Here is a 22,006-nt window from a genome sequence, read left to right as displayed (position 1 = left end):
CAGCTACTCTGGAGTCTGTTTCTAGGCAAGTCTCCACCCCATCCACCCTCCAGTTATCCTAAGAGTTACTTGTATTTTGTAGATGAAAGAATTACTGAAGTCCATCTGAACTAGGAAACTAACAAAACAAAAAATCCTTAGTTTTCTTGATAGAAATTGTGAAGCAATCTGAATGGCATTTAGAGAGAACCACAACATTCACCTTCACTGGATACTGATTCTCTAGACATCTGATGGAAATGCCATTCTACAGCTTTTAAAACTTTGAAACCACAGAATTCCTTAGGTTGGAAGACACTTCTTGAGAGCATCTAATCCAACCTGTCTGCTCAAGCAGGGCCAGCTAAAGCAGGTTGTCCACGACTGTATCAAGATGGGTTTTGACTGTGTCCTTAGATGGAGCTATACACACTCTCTGGGCAATCTGTCCCAGTTTTGATCAACTTCATAGTGGAAAAAAGATATTTTCCTGTTATCAGATAGAATTTAATGTGTTTCAATTTGCACCTATTACCTCTTTTCCTGTCAGTGGGCACTACTGAGAACTGTTTGAAGTTTGACTTCTTCATTCCCTCCCATCAAGGAATTATATATGCTGAAAAATCCCCTTGAGAGTTTTGTCCCCCCAGCTGAGCAGTCCCCAAACTCTCCACCTCTCCTTATATGAACAGTGCTCCAATAACTTAAACACCTTTGGGGCCCTGAGACTTGCTTCATGTCCTTCTTGTTCTATGAACTGGACACAGCAGCCCACTTGTCACTTCACCTGTGCTGCACCACAGACAGGAAAATCAGCCTCCCTCAAACTCCAGGCAACCTACTTAAAATTACTGCATACTTACTCAGGTAGGAAGAAGAGTTCACACATAACCACCTGGGATCTCTTATTTCCAGTGTTAAATTCCCAACCAAGCAGAACATTATCTAGAATAGAACACTAATTGGGTTTGCAGGACCTTTGGACATCATCAGGTCTAATGCCTTTGCTCAGACCAGGTCTAATGTTAAAGTTATTTCAGACTGCTCACAGCTTCATCCAAATAAAGTCTGAGTATATGTAAAGATGGCAATTATACAACCTCTCTAGGCAACTTGTCTCAACCCCTGACTATCCTCATTGTGAATGAATTTATTTAGGTCCAGTTGGAATTTTTCTTGCTCCCTCTTGTATACTTTCTCTCATATATGAGCAATTTACTAGCAGCAAGTCAACTTAACTCTTACTGCCATTATCCAAGTCTTTGCCTTAATCTTGGGATGATGTGACATTTCTTTGCTTTTTAGGCAAAGAGTAGTAATATTGTTTATCATCTAAAAATACTAGTATGCTCAGTGTGAAAACTGCCTTTGATTTGATAGGAAACAATAGGAATCAGGCTACTCTTATCCCCATCAGTTACACATGAAAATGATCAGCAGTGAGGTTTTGCATTTCTACCAATAGGGTTTTTCTTCATCCTCACTAAGCTCTCCATAAGAAGCCATACATTAGCACAAAATAGCACTTCTGGGATATATATAGCATTTCTTAATGCTTACTCTTCTTTTATAGCCTAAATTAAAGTAGAAAAGCAGGTTGCAAAATGCCAACATCTGTGTTATTAGGCCATTGACAAATACATAAACAAGAAAAATGCATTCAAGAAATACTTCAAGTGAAAGGTAAAATTGTGTCACACAGTGTTCCAACTGTGTTGAACTAAATTCCAGGAACTTTTTAAAAGTAAGAGAAACCATAAAGTAAGTTACTACAAACTTTATAATAATTGGCTGTTAGTAAAGAAGAGAGAATCAAACAAGTGACTCCAGCAAGGGGAAGATGAGCAGATCTGTATTGTTAAACATTTCCTTAGAACACTGAAATACTGGTCAGCCATAGAACACACACTGTCTCTTCCCAGCTAGGGAACCAGAAATCAATAAACAAGGTCATAACAGTGGGAAAGGGAGATTGCCAGTGCAAGGAAAAAAAAATCAGAACTCTGAAACAAAAATTAACTAGAAATTGTCTCAAGCACGAAGGAGAAAATTTAACTTCAGTCACTTGTATGCAGAGGTTGAAGGGAAAAAATATCTGGTTTAGAACATATTATTAACTGACCATTAAACATACTGAGGGAAGATCTTGTGACCAGTTTTACATACCTCCCTGGAAACAGCAAATTCAAGAACTGTGATTATAAGTCTTCAGAGGTATTGCAAGTATAAAACCAATAATCTATCTCAGCAGAATCCAAGCTTTTCAGCTAAAAGCAGCTGCAGTGTGATGGGCATATTTTAAAAAGGTGTTTATTTTCCTTCTTTTTCCTTGATTCTTTTTTCACTATTCTGGATTTTTATTTTGAAGAATATTTTGAATAGGCATGATTACATGTATCAGACACAAACATATTCAGAAACTTCCCAGAGGAAGTGAGACAAACTTAGAAAATTTTACAGACCAAATGGTCTGTTCAGTTACCCCAGTGTCCAATGTGTGAACTGTGATCAGCTGTTGCTTTCTGGTTTGTTTGGGCTTTTTAAAGCACAGTTCAGGTATAGATGGCCATGTAGCCAAGCTGATTCTTTATGTGCAAATAACCTAACTGACACTATTTTGGCTTTAAAGGCAAAAATTCTTTGTTATAGTATAAAACTTTGTATTGTGCCACAACACAAGTGGCACATTGGTTTGTGTTTTTTTTCCCCCCACAGGTAATTGATTTTTGGTGAAGTGGGGTTAGCCTTTGAAGCATCAGAGACTGTTCACAGGGGGTGGTGCACTTTCAGGAGGTTTACAAGACATAAAACCAAGGTGCTTCTGTGCCTCCATTTGTCTGTGTGCTTTTGTCACTGGTTAAAAGCCAGTGATTTGTGGTGGAGTTAGGATCTCTGGGCAACTAAAATACTGGTATCCTCAACCTCTCCTGGATTTATCTCATGGCATGCCAACTTCCATGCACTTTGCTCTGCTGTGCTACATCTCCTTCACCATTTTATGGGGTATTGGGAACAAATGTTTTGTGGTTCATAGCATGTTCTTTAGACTGCAATAGAGCAGGCAGTATTTCAGAGTTGCCTGATCATGGAGACCCACAGGGCATGACCAAAGTAGTCTTTTACAGTCCTATGCTTTATATAAATTTCTAGCAGTTCTGTATAAGCACAGAATCTAGCAAGTCTCTGTAAGTAGAGCAAGTAATGGTGGTGTGTTCTGGTAAGATCTTAAAGAAGATACATAATTTGAAACAACTACCTTGGTTCCTAATCAGGTGTTCTCCTTGCACCACGAACATCTTGCATCATCAGAATTACATTTTTGGTCTCTAGCCATTTACTTCACTTCTACTGAAGAGTTTATTAGACTGTCTCTGAATTAATGGAAATCCCACTTGTGTTTCCATTTCTATTATTATATAATCTCCAATACTTCTTAACTACTTTACCTATTGCTATCTGATATACTTCTGCCAGTTCAGTTTCCTTTTATGCTCCTCTCTACAATAGTATCACCTGCTTATTCTGAGGCTTCTCCAGGGAAAATCTGCTCTGCAATTAATGCTACTTCAAGTATCCGTGCTACTCCACAATGGGAAAAAAATAAATCAATCAGTGATACTCAGAGCTACATTATCAGAAAAATTCCAGTGGTGTACTCATGCACAGAGCAGCCTGACACAGCTGTTGTCTGCATGGGCAAGACTATGTCTCCTCCATAGATTTCCAGGATCTGTAGGTCACAGAGCAAACAGTTTCCCAATTTGATGTATGCATCCTTCCAGAGGAAATGCATTTCTAGAACAGTTTGATCATAGGTTTCAAGTTTGCTGATCAAGTCACAACATAGTCTATGCTTTTTCACAAGACATCCTAGCAGCTACTTGCTATAATTCTATTACTTTTTAAAAATCATTGTTTCTGTAAGTAATATATATCCTCTTCCATTCTATATCACATTGTACACATATATAATATAAAAATACCTATTATAGATAATATTTTTTCCATTCTTTTTTCCTCTCAAATTATCAAAGCCACTTACGTCAACATATTCAGCTCAGCTAAACAATAACCTGAAGTCTTCAAATAGTTTTATAGAGTTTCATCTCTCAATTTCCATGAAATTAAAAGACAAATGAAAACAATGAAAACAAACTGTAAGAAGCCTCCAGTGACTACTACTAAAACTGTTACTAACAGATTTTGTTTCTTACAGTTGGAAACTGGCAGGAATGCAAATCAAATTGTATCACACATGTCAAACAGCTTCACAATTATGCAATCAACTTGCACTGCAAATTAAAAACAAGACTTGCTACTAGATCTTAAGTCAAAACAAATTTAAAGCGTCAATAAGCTCAGCAAAAGCAATCCTCAACAAAATCTACTCATGACTCTTATGATGGCAGAACCAGAAAACAAACAGGCTTGAAGGGAGATAGAAAAGTAGCAACCAAATTGCCTCATCTTTTACAAGACAAATTAAGGATATTCACAATGTCTTAGGGAGTTAACTACTCTATGTCAATCGATTTTCAACAGGAGTTCTGTTTGCAGCTCTCTCAAGAATAAAACATTTAAATTAGTAAGACAATGCTGGGTGGACTCCATTTCATTTGAACTGCATGGGACTCATTCATGGGAACTGCCACTTTGTCAGCCTATTAAAACAGTCAGCTTTGTCTGAGAAAACCTAACACAGACACCTGTGCATTTAAATTGTAAAACAGAGAATGTTTCTTCTGAATAAGCTAAGAGAAAATAGGGGGCAGACTAAGATACCAAGCTTCATATCCTCCTATGATCTTTTCTGACAGCAATTTAACATATATATGTATGTAGAGAGTCAATGTCTGTGCAGCAACACATTCCATGTGACCTGTCCATCTAATCATATGACCATAATCACTGTAGAATTTAGCCTACTGAGTTAGATAAAAAAACTTCTATATGAAAAAGCAAAAAAAAAAAAAAAGGTCTTTGGGTATTTTAGATGTTTTTAACAGTTTGCATTAACAAATGAGAGTCACTGCATGTAATATTTCACAGAAAGCATCATCTTGAAATTCTAATAATTTTTATCCTCTATACTAATGGTAACAATTAAGTAAAACTGATACATTTAGTTGACTCTTCATGTGAATAATGTGCTAGTTTTGAGGAGAGACAAACTCAGGATTCTAGCTAGAACCTATTCTCAAGTGAGCAATCAACCCATAACTTGGCATCGTCTGCCAGTTCTGCAGTGGCATAGCTTAGAAAGTTGGCTGCTGGTTTGCCCAACCTTAGTTCCATGACTGCATGAAACTAAAGAAGTTTGTATAAATGGTGTCAGCATGTGACATTATCATAAGGGAGTTTTCTAAAGAAAAGATGTATAAAACAGTTCTCAAGTATGTAAAATAAGCTTGATATTGTTTTTGCAATCACAGAATCCTGGCCTTCAGACTCTGCCTGCATGTAATCAGCATATTCCTGGTTTATGTGCATTTAATTAGAATGAACACAAAATCAACCAAAAACTGTGAGACCACGTTTACCATCCCTGCATCTTGAACTTCCTCTTGTAGTACCTGGAAGTCTGGATTTAGTGCAGTGCCAATGAGATCATGTGGCTTTTAGCTGACTAGGCTGTGGCAGTTTGGACTGCCTGTTTTTAGGGTTCTCGACAGAGCAGGGCTGAGTCTTTCTCAGAATACAAAGAATATACATGATCCATTTATAAAATTGTACTGCCTGCTGAAGCTCATTGTCACATTTCAAACTTAACCAGTCTCATCAACTAGACTTGATTGTGGACTACTTGGCTACAAAATTCTGAAGGAAGAAAACGGTGAGAAATGTAGCTAATACTTCTGGAGATTAGATGCTTTTGAGTCTAAAATGAATACCAGTACAGGCAAGGCCCTTCTAGAAATCCAGATATTTGAATAGAACAAAATAATATCTGTTTTGGTCCTTAAATATATAATGGCACTTAATGAAAACATCTAACAAATATACAAAGTGGATCATTGATTAAGAATCTTGCTTTCTGTATAGAGAAACAGATCATAATTTCCTCCTCACAAAGAATCACAATCCTACTGAAATCACTACATTCCCCTGCAGGTATATCTATATTACCTGCCATCTATAACATAGCAGATTAACTATATTTATGTTACATCTTTAGGCCTGGATTGTATAAACATTTCTATCTTGCTTCACTATGCATACCCAGAGTCCATGCAAGCCTGCAGTGCTCATTAAAATCATGACTATCAGCCTTCATCAAGCTTTAGTCTGGAAGTTCATGCAGGAATGTACAGATATATGTAACTCACCTCCTTATACCTTAAAAAGGTGTGTAAGTAAGTCAGCAGAGAGAATGCATCATTGTTTTGTTTCATACCTCACTGCTATTTCTAATCTGTGTTGCAAGAGTTCCAAATTCTATAGTGACTGTCAAACACTACGACATTCTATGAGATGAGATTTATCACAGATATAACAGCTCATCTTCAGATTGCCACCTGACTTTTCACTGTATCAAAACACTTGAAAAAGCACAAACATATCCTAAACATTTTTACTTGCAAAATTTTTCACATTTTGTAATGAACTGAGCTCCCACAAATGTTAAATACATTTCAAGGATGGTTTTCCAAAGCAAAGGATAAACTATGCTAAAGATGTCCAATTTCTGACCTTTCTACATTACTACAATCTGTATGCATTTTATTGGGTTTTTTTAGATGTGACTATTTTCTTCAGTGCTGTAATAACTTTAGGTTCTAGAGGCATGAAGCTAGAAGGTTTTACCTATCAATTTATATGGCAAATCTCACTCCATTCCCTGATCTAATATCCTGGGGAAGCTTTTAAGAGTAAAAAGCATAATACTCTTAAAATTATTTCCCTTTATCACAAATGCATAGATGGGAATATGAAATTATGACAAGGAATTTGGCTTATGAGAACTTGTTGATACATGTAACACACAGTCTGCTCCTATCATCATCATGCTGTCTATTTAATAATTCACAGTTAAATACAAGACCTCGGTTGCCACAGCTCAGTAGGAATAAAATTAAGGCGATTTACATTTTTCCTGCTGAGGAATATGGAATTCTGTCTAATGTTTTATCCTGTGTCTTTTAAACTTGTCAGAAACACTGGTACCATCAAAACCCTCTATCAGTCAGGAACTAAAATATGTATTTGGGGGCTGTGTCTTCCATTATGCATCAACTTACCAAATTCCTGACAGAAACCATTGTTACAAAATATGTCTAAAACAGATAATTTCAAACATAGAATAGCATTTCACAGTTTTACTTGATATATTTAAAATCTATTGTACAATTTTCTTCATTGCATCTGTTTTTCTTAACATTTGTACCAGTGAAGCAATGCCTTTACCCTGCCTTTTTCTTTATATATCAGTTAATAGTACAAAAAACTCAAGAACAGTTGAAAACTGTTAAGATGAGCTAGTGAAACTGCTTTCTTATAATCCTATTTTATGTTAATGTCCCTCAGTCAATAAGGGAAATGCTAATGAATTTCAGTAGAGAGACTCAAAAATACTCCTGAAAACTAATGCTTTTGGTGCAATTAATACGCTGCTAACAAAACCACCTAATAAAAATAGCCACAACAAAGAGAAATTGAAAGTGTACTGGTTTGTTAAGATAGATTGCATCCAGTCACTTTTTTAAAGATGGAAAAAGTAACTCCATAATTTGTCTGGATTTTAGGAACACCTGTCCAAATCTTTACATACAATTTTTACTCAGTAAAAAAGTCAGTTTTACTATGTTTGTTAGAGCAAACATCCTTGCTATGAACATGACTTCTCAATGGTGTTATTTTCCAAACCACTGTCACTGATGTACACAGGAACCAATTTAAATGGCATTTAGTGGTCAAAGAACAATAAACTTGTAACTGTGGGAAACAGTAAAAGTAAGTGGAGCCTCCATCACTGAAAACTTTCAAAATCAAACTGGATAAGGTCATGAGCAATCTCATCTGTTGATCCCACTTTCAGTGGGGGACATGGAATAGATGAGCTCCAGAGATCCTTTCCAACCTCAGTGATTCAGGGATTCTGTGAAATACCAACCAGAATTACTCATTAGGTCAGGAATATGTTCACTTCATGCAGTTTTAGGCTACCTGCAAACAGGAAGTGTACAAGTTGTCAGTCACCCCAGCTGAGTCTGACCTGTATCAGAGGTGAATGCCACGGTGAGTGATGGGGTTTGGTGTCACACCATGGCATTGGTCTCTCCTGACACCAGTGGTTACCCGGGATACACACAAGCCTGCACTGGCTCTGGCACCTCCTTGTCTACATTACCCATTGGCATCCACTCTGCTGAGCATCATAATGTCAGCTAAACAAACTCACTGGGCTCTCCTAAAGGTCAGTACAGACTGGTATCAGATTGCACAGCACCTTTGTGTCCACTCCCATTTGCTCCATGCCATGTCTAAAAATTTAAATTATGAAAAAGCTGCTAATTTAAGGACAAAACTACCATTGCTGTAAGCTTCCTGGAATAGTGCAGAACAGCAACTACCCCACAGTCCTGTTAAACTGTGTTAATGACTGCTTTGCATGGCTCAACTTCCCTCTTTTTTCCCTTAATTCAAGTTTTTCTATTTCTCATCTCCCTTCTGCATTCCCCTGCTTCTGTGGGTTGCTCCATTTCTTAGAAGCACTAAATTTTAACTCAAAATCTCTTGAACAAATGTAGCTTCCTGAGAAATAATTGTGTTTTCAAAACAGTATAGCTTTGGGGTAGAGATGTTATTCCATGTTATGTATGTAACAGGAGTCTAAATTCTTCTCCAAGAGGAAAACTCAATAATCTCAAATTGCAGGAGATGTCCTTTCACAGTACAGAATTCTACTCAAACAACTAAGTTTTATTTTCAGGTTACTACTTGTCTTAAAACACCTACAACCCAACTGTCCTAGAGGAGACTGCCATTCCAGAAGTGGGCAATTCAGGCTGGAAATGGGCTCTCTGTTAGGTGTGGTTCAGGATGAGAATGACAGTAGCCAAATTTAGGGTCCAGGCTATGTATTATCACAATCCAGCTCTAGGGAAATCTGGGCAAAACTCCATGGACTCAAGCTTTAATTAGGTCTGTCTTCTTTTCTGAAAGCACCAAGGAAATCATACCCCTTGGGAATTCTGGGGCAACTGTCAGCTAGTACTCCCCAGTAAAAGAGCTCTGTTGAGCAGAACAGCCACAGAGGTGTGCCTTTTGGTCTTCTGTGCACAAAGGAAGAGCCTGTGTATTTTGGGGCAGAGAGGGCCAAGGGAAGACAGAGGATGGAAAATTGCTGCCTCTGCAAGAAAATAAATCAGAAGCAAATCTAAAGGTTGTCAGCAGTATTTAGTAAAGGAGTAAGACAAAAGCTATTAAAAAGAAAACAACTTGTTTTTTTGAAAGGGAAAAGCAGATCCATTCTTTGAACTAGCTAACCCCATTAATAACAGAAGTGAACAGATATATCAGAATAATCTAGTCACACAAGCTCCAGGGCAAGCTGGGTCCCATTTACTGAAACACCTGACAGTATTTTTATTGGTATTTAACAAAACTGGCTAGATTGCATTTAGGGCAAATATATCTAAATATATCCATTTAGCTAATACCTTCAGCTACAGTGGAAACATACCCTTTTGAGAGTCCATCTGCTCTATAATGTCTACAATATAAACTGTGTTAAGAAAAGGATGCATTACTGAGCCTGTTTTACATAAAGACTAAAATATTTCTAGCTGTTTCCTAATAAATTTTTGATGTCAGCAACACAGGAAGACATGACTGCCTAGGAATTAAACCTCCAACTCTCAAATTCCAATACAATGTGTTAATCACAACATTAGTCTTCATCTGAATGTTAATTTGACATGCATTTAAACCAGACAGCTAATCTCTGAGGTGAGATATTTTATTTTAAAAAATAGCCATACTGAACATTCAGCCTACATTTTGCCTCATACTGCTATTGATACCAGCTCCTGAAAATAGTCAAGATATTGGCAGATAGTTTTAGAACAGGATTGGTAAAAAATTAAGAGTCAAGTCTCAAATTTTCAGCATATGGAGTAAAGTAAAACATTTTGCAAGATGCAATATTTGAAGATAAAAAGCTGGATTCTTCAGAATTTCATGCCTTATATAGCGTGTGCCTGTGTATTTATAGATACAAAATTTTATACGCTTGTGACTGAAACAGAACTTTTTGTTTTAATTGCATTTTTGAATTTGGTTTTAAGCAAGAGCAAATGATCACTTAAAATGGCTAAGATTCAGACCCATCAACTCATCTTTTTCATATTAACAAACATCCCATGAACACGAATATTGCTGTTTACATAGCCTAATCCCCACAATACCATCATGACTTCCTGAAACAAGTTATTTTTATGTCTCTATAATGTATTTAAATGTACTTTTACCTCTGCTGTGATGAAGAGATTGTTAATACACATCTAGAGCTGATATAGTGTTTTACAGCTATACATGACTCACTAAAAAGGAAATAAAAATGCACAGTTACACTCATTTACAAAGCAGCAGTTAATATTAATAATCACTGAAACAGAAATACTGTCTCATTTTATGTTTGTAATTAACTGAAAGTATTTTTGGTTGGAAATAGAAGAATACTGTTACAGATTCACTCTGCAGTGAGGTTTAAATATAATATCTCCATCATTGCCCTGTTTGCAGTGTGGTTAGAAATGTGCTTGTAAATTACGCCCATTCCACACACACACAAGTACCCCAATCTCCCAATAACCAGGGGTGAAGACATCAAATAAAGGATACCACCAGTGCCCTCAGTGCATTGATAACTGAGAGAACAAAGTCACTCCTTTTAACTCCTGTCATTCTTATGTGAGAAAATTCCAATGCATTATCTAATACAAGTGTGCTGGAAGCCTGTGGACAATTCAGAATCAAAGTGGTCCTCTGGTCTACTGCTCTGTTGCACTTCTCAGTCCTAAAGCCACAAAGATGCCATTATCGTCCCAAGGGTGTTTGTTATGCTTGCTTAGGTTGTGATCATGGCACAAGCAGAAACTTCTCATTTGAGACTGCCATTTGCTACATTTTTGTTCTTTTTCTAGTCCCTTCCTCAGACCTCCCAAACCCCAGATGGTTAGACACTGCAAGTATCTTCCAATACTTCATAAGCTCTCAAGCAAACTCTCTACTTCACAATGGAGTTGGGGGCTCACTTCACTAGCATGTGAGCAGAGATCAGGAAAGAATAAAGGATAAAGTCTTCACACAATATTCAAACATTGTTATTTAAAGAAAGCTACTCACATGAGGAACACTAGACTGTTTACATCCCTACAGACTCTGTGTCAACAAAAATAACAGTACCCTTTTTTCTCTCTATTCCCAAAACAGCACTGAGAGTAAACCTGCAAAACCCGGTAGATTCCAGCAAAAAATTCAGTTCCACCAGACTAATGCCAAATATGACCTTTCAGATCTCATTTCTCTAAAAAAGGGATGCATTACGTTCGACAGGAGTAGGCACAAACACAAGACAATTAGTCAAAACATCCAATAGGCTCCTGCACAAGAAAATTGATACTCTAGTAGAGAAAGCTGAGGATTATGTAATGCACACCACTGTATAAGTAGTCTGTTTTCTGCAGTGAGAGGAATGAAACAGAGTACCTACTGACCTAAATACAAACTTCTGTCCAAGACAAACATAAATTCTTATTTTTCAACTCTTGAGCAACTTCCATGGGATACACACATACATACCTTGAATATCTTTTATGTGCTGATTTCCTTCTCAGTCTGAGTTAGAAATATTCATCTCCTGCACCATGTGGCCTATGAAATGTGTTCAAAAGCACTAAGGTTTTATCTATAAAATACTGTGTTCCTCCTTCCTGAAAAACGGTTTGTTATTCAGATGCTCTCTAGGGCTTTTTATAGCTTAAGTCTCAAATGCTTTCTAAGTCCTCCTGCTAAATAACTGTACTGGGCCTGGCTAGGACAGAATTAACTTTCTTCCCAGCAGCTCATATGGTCTTTTAGTTACCTGCCCAAAACAGTGCTGACAGCACACTAAGGTTCCACCTATTGCTGAGCAGTGCTTGGCCAGCACCCAGGCCTTCTCTCTTTCCCACTCCCACCACAGTGAAGACTGTGGGGTGCAGTACATTGGGAGAGGATACAACCAGGTGATCTGAACTAAGCAAGGAGATATTCCATGCCATGTAACACCCCATTCAGTCATGATAAGGAATAGCAGGGGCCTTAGGGATGTTAGCTGTCATTTCTTTGGAACTGGCTGCTCTGCAGTCCTCTTGCAGGATGTGGACAGTAGCTGCCTTTGCCCCACTTGTTTTCTTTCCTTCCTCTCATCTTTCATCTATCCTTCACTTTATAAACTTTAAAACCTTTTTTTACCTCAACCCCCAAATTTTCTTAGTTTTTCTCTTCCCTCATCTCATAGGGGCTTGGGGTGAGTGAGTGAGCAATTTGTGGTGCTTAGCTGCCCACTGAGTTTAATCCACAAAAACAACACAATAAACAAAAGGAATGATTTCCCACCTTTCTGTTGTGCTGTCTGGTGATGTATGAGTAGGTACTGGGTGTTTATGCACATTTGTGACTAAGCCTGTATTTGTGTTACAAGAAGATACAAGCTGTCCCATTTCTCCATGGCCAATGCAGATGGGCATGGTATGACATGACCAACATCTCTGAGGGATGGAAAGAATGCAGGAGTGGGCTGGGTGACAGATGAAGTACTTACCTAGGCAGCATCCAGCTCAGTTTCTAGTTTGCCTATAGGTCAGTTAACATAATCAGAATAATTTTGTGTAACACTATATATTGATTATGAGTTGTCAACATAAATGCTGTCAATGGACTAACCTCAAACTAAACAGAAAAATTCTACCAAAACACAGCCATTAAATGCACATGCTTCTCAACCAGGGGAGAGGATGTGTGAAAAGATTGTGACAGATGCTAGGGACATTGTTTACTATGCTGCAGGAAGATGTTTCATTTCTATGGTAATTAATACTTTACAAGAAACCATACAGATTTATGGCATAATCTCAGACATATATTTATATCAAGTTATTAAATATTTTTAAGACTGGGAATATACTAGATACAAATGATATTTTTGTATTTTTGGGTGTCATCCCACTAAATACTTGTTGCTTTTACTGCAATTCATAGAAAGGTACCATTTGTATTACTGAATATTCTTAATGTCCTTTCACTGAGCCCTAAAATGCTGTATTACATCAAAAATAAAAAAACACTTTGCATTAGGTTTTCATACATAAATTTTATGGGTAAAATAGAAATCAAAGGTAGAGTCCAAGTTAGAAGTCATTGCAAGCAATTTTCCCTACTGATTTGAAGGGAATTTGAACCTGTGGCTTTTGACTCCTAAAATAAACACTGCACTACTGTCACATATGAAAAATATTATGAATAGTGAAGAACTAGTTTAATCTACTTCTTGGAGCACACTGAGAATCTCCTAAAGGGGCTTAAAGATTACTGTACATCTGAAGTAAAGCTCTATCTTGCATACCACTGAAATACTGTAAAAAGATGGCTTAAAGAATGTGGTTATTAACAGGGATATTTATTGATCCTAACAAAATATTTATTTTCTGTCAGTGGTCTGAAAAAATTTGCCACAATGAAGAGAAGGAGCCTTAAAGATAGGAATCCTGACTTCTTATGGTTCCTAAGCATATGCTAGTTTTATTTACACAACATACACCCCTGTGTTACTTTAGGGAAGCTGGGCATACAATTCCACTCAATATTTATTTCCTCTAACTTTATTTTAAAAATAAATATGAGCCATTCAATTAAGTCTGATTTTCTTCTTTCTGAAAGAATTCTGGAACGCTGATCTTGGACCATTCTGCACCTTTGCTGGTTTGTTTTTATTAATGGTTAAAACAACACATCTTCTCTAGGTTTATTTTTAAATACCATAAAAATATAAATGGAGAAGGACTTAATACAGAACAAACAAGGAACAGTATTTTTACAGAGAACTTCATGGCTAAGCAGATGTCTAACCTACTTTGGGACCAACATGTTATGCAAATACAGTACACAGCTCTCCCTTGTATCCCAGGGCTATCTTTTGCAGACCAGCTGTTGCTTTACTTTCCACATACTTTTTGAATACTACTCATTGAAAAAGAAGATAAAAGATCATTTAAAAATTAAGTAGTCAGGTATTTTACAAGGGACCCTATCATGCCTTTATAAAGTGCTGACAAATCACACTAGTTGTGTTGCACTTTGAAAATGTCTCACCTGATTAATGTCATCTTGCTGTCTTTCTGTTATAGATGTCTCTGTTCTGCTTTCTCTGAAATAGCAATCTGAATTCTGGAGAATTTGAGGTAATTGCACAAAGAACTCTCTGCCAGGACTGTGTGCAATTAAACTTCCAAAAGTTACAGCAAAGACTGACTGAAGAACCTTTACTCTGATACGTATGAAGTAAAAAAAGACCAATCATCTAATCTGAGTTGCACTAAAAATATTAATTTTCTCCTGAAGTTCAACAGATTATTTTGATTAAAACATCCTTCTCAATTTTATATTGTAAAGAGTGATTTACAAAAATCATTACTAGTTTCAAAAAAATAGTTAAAAAAATTAAAAATACTTAATAGTAGTCTGAATTACTCTGGTTTTTATTACCTCATTTGCTAATATACAGTAGTTTGATTTTCTTTTAATCAGCTAGACTGAATAATCTGGTTTTGAATATGACTTACTTTATCTCAAATGTTTCCATTTATGAAAGATAAAATCAAGAGATGGGCTTGCTTACTGTCTGGAAGTGCCACCTCAGCTTTACTTTTACTAAGCTGTGCCCCCAGCCATCCATGATAAAACATGTGTGCCAAGAACTCTGTCATTCTTTTAGGCTTTCTCTATACAACTTTCAAGATTTCTGCATCCTTCTTGATGTGCAATTGCCAGAATCAAGTTCAGAATGAGTGATGATCACAGCATTAAAAACCACTGAATCAATGTAATTTAACAACTGCTTGATATTCCCCTTGTCCATTCATCTAAGACTACCTTCATTATTTTGTGTCCCCTTGACACTGGCAGCTGATTATACCATGACCCTTCAAAACTCCTTTAGAAGTCTGTGCTTTGTGAGGGAAGAATGAGGCACTCTGTAAACAGAACCTACAAATAGTTTCTACATAGTGGTTTCTCTTTTGCTATCTATCCAATTCTTCTATTTCATTATCTTAGATCTTAGCTCTGCAATATGCCCATGGAAGTGTATAAGACTTCTATTTGAACTCGTCTGATGTCAGGGAGCTTAATTACATTTATAAGGAATATATCAATTTTAGAATTACTCCCTTGTGATATTTTCTGCTGTATCCCTCATGAACAACTGAACACTGCAGACTTATTTCTGCAGCTTTTAGTGTAGAAGGAGTTGATAGGACATGAATACATAGCCTTCCCCATTTTCATTGTTTTGCTTCCAACTCCTTTATGATTCTTTTTTAATTCATAATTAAGCTGACTCTAACATTTGAATCAAATGTCTGTTATAGAGAAATCATGATTATATTATTGTGAGAAAAGTGCCACATTATGTCTCCATTTCATTTTTACCAAAGCACTGGTCATTACTCAAGGGTCTGTGTCATCTTGTTAAACTAATTTTTTCATGAATTTCTCCTCTCCCTGCTTCCTGTTCTTTTTTCTGGCTGCACTAAACACAGAGCTAACAAACTTCTGGTAGAAGCACTTTACACCAGCTGATGTTGGCACTTAGTGAGATCATGGCTTGAACTGCAGTGCAGTGGATACTGTACAGGTGTTTTTATGAAAGAGCACCTAGGATATAGGCCTAGAAAACATACACAGAGACCTTCCAGTCTTCTATCTTGCAATTTCAAAAACAAAGGTTTTGAAATTGTACCAGAAAGTTCATCGACATAAGATTAAAAATAATCTAGCCATTTCTCTGGGATTAGGTGACTGCACTCAGTAAACTTTTAGTCTTGACGAGTCTTTACACAGCACAATTCTGGAAATAATTAAAAGTAAAAAATTGTGCAAATTTGCAGATTTAAATTTAGCACGTCTGCAATAAGTATAATGGATTCAAATTGTAGGCCCTTAAATTAGCAGGAATGCTTGCTAGTGCCTTCAGTGAAAACAGAGGCAGAAATAGACCAGGTATTTTCTAGGTGAATAATGATACAGCTTTATTTAAATGTGTGCAATATTTCAACATTTTCAGTGTTAAAAAAATGAACTGTCTTTTGATTTAATGTTGCAGAGACTGAAGAATGCATCTCAAGTAGTATTTAAAAATTGTTTTCCTTCCTACGTCTTAAGGACACAAAAAAAAATCATACTCAAAACATTTTTAATAGTGGCAAAAAAATCTAGCACTAGAAAGCTGACCTGACTTTTTGGCTAGTTTCCATATTAAAAAAGTTTTCTTACATATAAGATACTTCATTTGGTTAAAGGATGAAACATATCTTAATGGATACCAGGTACAACAGAGTAGGAGCTATGCTAGTCAGAACCCATTTAAACATAGTTTTTCTAGTAAAAAGTGATCTTTGCTAGCTCAATGAACTATTTTACATGCTATAATCTATGCTAAGCGAGGTTTGTCTTGCAGAGTAGACAGTGACCTGAATTCCAAGGAAAATATTTAGTTTCATACCAGAACTTGAACTCTAGATTCTTCTCAACAATCCTTCTGTGATTTCTTTTCAGCATACACAGGTTTCTTCTTATTCCGAAATTTATCTTCTACTTGAATTTTGGTCAGTTCCTTGTGTTTGTGAAACAAGAAGTAACATGCAAAGAAAAGAAAAAAAAGACAATGAAAAAACACACCTCTGAATATGAAGCCTTGCTAACTCAGAAGTGTTGCAGAGAAAAACACAAGCATGAGACCCAAAAAACAAAGGACTCTAAGCATTTGCTTACATAGACAGCACCTCCAGCCCTGCCCCCCTTTCCCCCCTCAAATGAAAGTATTTAGCACCTACTTGCTTACAGGAATACAGCTCTGAAGAAGACTCTTAATAAGTCCAGTAATGTCTGGTGCAGGTAATTGCAAAGCAGTTCACTCCTGCAAGATCCTAACAATGAAGGTGCTGCAAAGATCTGATCTACTGCCTTTCCTCTAGAGAAGGAATACAGCCTAAACACCTCCTCCTGCACCTATGCATGTTCCGAACAAATAAAAGCACAAGTTGTAAAAGAGATTTTTTTCAAAGGTTATTTCCTGAGTTAGTGCCACTCAAAAGAGCTCTGGAGTTCCTGCTCATATTACACTGATTAATTTTGGTACATAGGACAAGAGCAGCAACTGCACAGTCAGCAGTTGGATTTCCATGCCCTGTTTAACTTAAATGGAATCACTGCTTTCCTTGTATTTGGTATAGGTCCAGAGATGAGGCCTGCAGAGCTGGTGACTTCCAAGGGAATGTTGCTCACGGTACCATGATAAAATGAACAACAATGAGCATCAGGTTTTCTAGTCACTATTTAAAACCTGTGCAGCCCACAAAATACTTAAAAAAAAGTGGTCAGAAAGAAGTGACTATAGCTTAGCAGTTCAATTAGCTTGTGAGATGCAATGTAACACTTCATGCAACACCACTGTCCAGTATCTGAAAAAATGGTCACAGTGATTAATGCCAGTTAATAGCATTAACTATGCTATTAACTAGTTATAACAACACCACACTGAGCTGTCAGATCTACTCTAACCTACAAAGAGCTCCTGCAAAACAAACTTCTGAGGCTTCACTCAATACAGGATGCTCAGCAATGTTTATGCTTTTCTTACTGCCAGGAAAGCACAGGAATCAACACTTAACTGTCAATTGTAACTTTCAAGGAATGTGAGGGTTTATTGCTGTGAACAATATAAATTTCACCTACTCCAATAAGCACAATCAGTAACATCACACTCACTGATGCATAAGAGAAGGCTCTGCATTGTCCAGGTTCAAGGATTGTGGGCTTCTTTCTATTGTCCTAAACTTACACTAGTTCTTCCCTAAACTCTGCCTTTCTTCAGGCAAATTCCACATTCAGAACTCATCCACAGGATCCCTATCACAGCTTCCTAAAAAACGCTTTCTTTAATAAAGTATTTTTAATGAAGCTTGTTTGTTTTAAAGACAAGAAAAGTTGCAAGATGGTTCTACTAGCAGCAAGATGTGTCTGTGTTGGAAGCTGACTAAAACCATATTCTAGTCAGGGTTCTGTTCAGGGTAAAGCCTAATGGTGTTACCATGGCACTGAGCCACAGCTAATATACTCTGTCTTTATATTACACTCAACATAAGGGGATATCTTCTCAGTTTCTTCAAGCTCGGGCAGCAGGAGCTTACATATGTTTAAAAATTACACAGATGCACCTCAATGCATAATTCCTTTAAGAAATAAAATAGCACCTTTGTACTTCCAAGCAGCATACCCAAGCATGTTATGGAAAAATATACCTGAATGACTAATGCCTCTCCCAGAACTCAATTTGTCCATTATATTCCTTTGTTTAAATACTCAACCTTTAGACAAAACCAATCTCTTATATATATCCATGAGGCCAAACTCAACAGAATTCCATACATAAATGGGCCCACTGAGATCACTATAACTTCAATAAAAATTACAGATTTTAAAAGACTTACAGAGAAAAAAAATTGTGCCTTTGCACATATGTGAACTGCAGCACTGGTTTTAATATCTATTTACTACCAAACAAATGACAGTTATACCCCTTTTTAGTATTTTACTCCCTAGTGTTTGATACCACACAGAGTTATACCCACTCATTTCTCCAGTATTTCAGTGCTTCCCAAATACTAATAAAAGAATCTTCTTCACAACCTATTCAACAAGACAACTCCGTAAGCCATAATTTACAGATACAGAAAAGGGAGACATAGAAGTCTAGGTCCAAACTGTTTCAAGTACTCTTTATTTCCATACACCTGATGTTCAAAGGTTCAACTTTTCAGGACACTCGGGACTGAGTAAATAGCTCTGTTTCACACAATTTTGATTGTACTGGTGATGTTGAAACAAGAGCAAATTTGGCTGCATATGTCTCACAGCTGTTAAAAATGAAAGGCCATCTGTGAACCCCTGACCTATATTACCTACCCAGCAAAAAATAGTAATTTAGTATACAAGACAGGCTGATACTAGTCCTCCAAGGCAGTATTCAACTTCCCTGAGCTGACTATCCTTTGTCCTCCTGCAACATTCCTCTTGTGCCCATTCTACACTCGCCTGCAGGTGATAAGGGGGGTGCTGGGGAAAAAGCCTTTTAAGAACAGAAGTGAGAAGCATTATAATGGATAAATTACAGTCACACCAACAACCTACTAAAATAAGAAATGTCCTAACATTTTGGCCCTTTAGCTATATTAGAACAGTTTAATTTTTATACTTAATCATTCCCAAAATACAGGAATTCTCCTGCTGAGTTACTATGGCTCCATGCAGTCTAAGCCGTCAGCAGTTTGACTTCTGCACCTGTCAAACAGACTTCACCTTTGTGAATCAACAGAATCAATACCAAGCCAGAAAGCAATGAAGTGAAGAGAGGTTCTTTGCTTTTTCTGTCTGCTGTTCAAGGAGGAACAAAGAAAGGGAAAGTTCTACTCAATGACTTGGCTGCAGATACTGTCTTTGGAAAATGTCATGGGCAAACCCCCACCAACCTCATCTAAGAACATTTAAAAACATAGATTATATTTTTCAACGGCTTATACTTAGATCAAACACTTCTATTTTCACAAGAACAGGAAAAAATACATTTATAATACAAGGACAATAACTAAATCAAATTTGAGGTCCTGGCATAATGAAAAGGTTACCAAAAAAAACATTTTTACACTCGGCAAAATGACAACTACTCCCTAATCTTGTTCTTGGAATTACTTAATAACTGACAATTTTATAAGAAATTTGAGGTAAGGTCTATGGTAACTTAACTAAAGCAAGTACAAGCAGTACTTGTGGTTACTCTGTCTACAGGCATATTCAGTACTGGCATAAAGTCAAGTGGATAAATTGAAGCTAGAGTTACAGCAGTTTCCATCAGCTAAAGCTAAACTTTCACACTATTTGTATTTTTATGGCTTCTTCCTTTGGTTCATGAGAGTCAAGACACTTTTATTGAAAACATCCAGTAAAAATTACATGGTAAGGAGCTATCAACCCTTGTAAGAAATTTCAGTCACCATATTACCTGTCAGTGTTCTCTCGTATTACCCACCCACTCCAAGAGATGGAAACTGTAAATCCAAAAGTCCAATGTTTGGCAGATGTTTGCAAATGTTCTTTATTTATCAGATATGCTTGAGAAATCTAGGTGTAAAACAGCTGGATGGGAGGAGTGGGGAGGGTTCTCTTCTGCCAAGTAGGAAGTCAGATGCAGAGTTTGTATCTCATAGTCCAGAACCACAAAACACCAAACTTGCTCCAGCAGCTCTGGTCCATGTGACCCAAACACACTGCTAGTGCATCAGCCTAGCAAGAAAGGTAGACAAGAGATTAACCTCAGTAAATATTAGAAAACATTTCTTCATGTATGCTGTTCTATTTATGCTATTCTCTCAATGTTACACACATATTAGCAAAGACCTCTGGTGCCAGAATGAAACTTCTTAGTCCTGATCATGAAGTCAGATGTAGAAATGAGGGTTCACAGATCTCCTGGATATCAAAAATAATAAACTTAACTGCAGGTACTGTCTCTACTGTGTGGTGACACTCCAGCTAAGGCCTCCAGTGTTCTGGTGGGAATGATCTGTTTTCTTTCTGCCCAGGACAGAGCACTACCTCAGAATTTCTAACCATACTAATAACCCCTTTTTTATATAGGTGATAACTACACTTTTCATCAAATGAGCTATTTCATTGCCATAACTGAAATAAACTTACATCAACTGTTCGAAATTTGGCCTAAACCTATGGTTAGATGAACAGCAGAGCTGATCTAACCAACCAGCTGTACCAAAAAGAAGGGAAGCAACATTCTGGAGCTTGTTGATCCATCTCTAAGTCCATTTAATACTCTAGAGCAGCAGAAAACTTTTCCCTAGTTTTCTTTAGTTAAACCTAATTTATGTGGGGGTTTAATGACTGCCAGAGCTCAGAGTGAATAAGCCTGAGCAGCAGCACTTCCCTTGTTCTAAACAGTGGCTGTAGATGTCTTCTGGACCTGCAGCCCTAGTTCATTGTTTGCTGCTATTGCTCAAAACCTGAAGAAGGACTTGTATGCCCAACAGTTTGTGTGGTTTTCCCTACTGTACTAGAGGATGTACCTAAAGCTGTTACACCTGGAGAAGCCAGATGTTAAAGTAAGGCTCCTCTGTTACAAGCCTCACTGGTTTCACACAGCTTCACAATAAATAAACTGAAAGAGCTTCTCTGCAATTAATGGTAATTTTGAATTGGACATTATTCCCATGTAAATTTACATTTTAAATTTTCAGCAATAAATACACAAGAGTTACACATCAATAGTAGATTTTAAACACTAGCCTGTGTAAGGCACCAACTGTCACTGTGTACATCATTCCAAGTAAATCTATTTGCATTCTCTGATCACTATCCACACAAAAAAACCCCACACTTGTACTTTTAGTAAATATGTATTTGGGATGAAAGCATTAAAATTTACTTTATCCATGATATATCAAAAGAGTTAAGATGGAAAGCTGAAAAATATTGGTTTGATTAAGCAGCTCTTCAAAATCACTTTGTATGCAGGGAAATTCTACAGCCAGAATCAACCAAGAATACTTACTCAAAATATCATTTATATCATATAAAGGATCTTTTGTCTCTGCTGCTAGTACTGATGATTATTCAAAAAAGTAAACAACAATTTTATAAAACCATGAAAGAAAGAAACATCTTTAACTTCATTCAATACACATACTGGCTATTTAAG

General features: G+C 36.9%; 1 protein-coding gene across 1 annotated transcript in view; it reads right to left on the bottom strand.

Annotated features, from left to right (window-relative positions):
- Positions 1-22,006, bottom strand: part of PCGF5 (polycomb group ring finger 5) — a 65,171-nt gene that overhangs the window by 38,357 nt on the left and 4,808 nt on the right. The window contains exon 2 of the mRNA XM_030240981.2: positions 16,742-16,852. The gene's annotated coding sequence lies outside the window, so the exon portion shown is untranslated. The remainder of the gene's footprint in view (positions 1-16,741; positions 16,853-22,006) is intronic.

This window comes from Serinus canaria, chromosome 6 (genome assembly GCF_022539315.1).
Source record: "Serinus canaria isolate serCan28SL12 chromosome 6, serCan2020, whole genome shotgun sequence".
Taxonomy (NCBI): domain Eukaryota; kingdom Metazoa; phylum Chordata; class Aves; order Passeriformes; family Fringillidae; genus Serinus; species Serinus canaria.
This window is presented reverse-complemented; position numbering and strand designations above follow the sequence as displayed.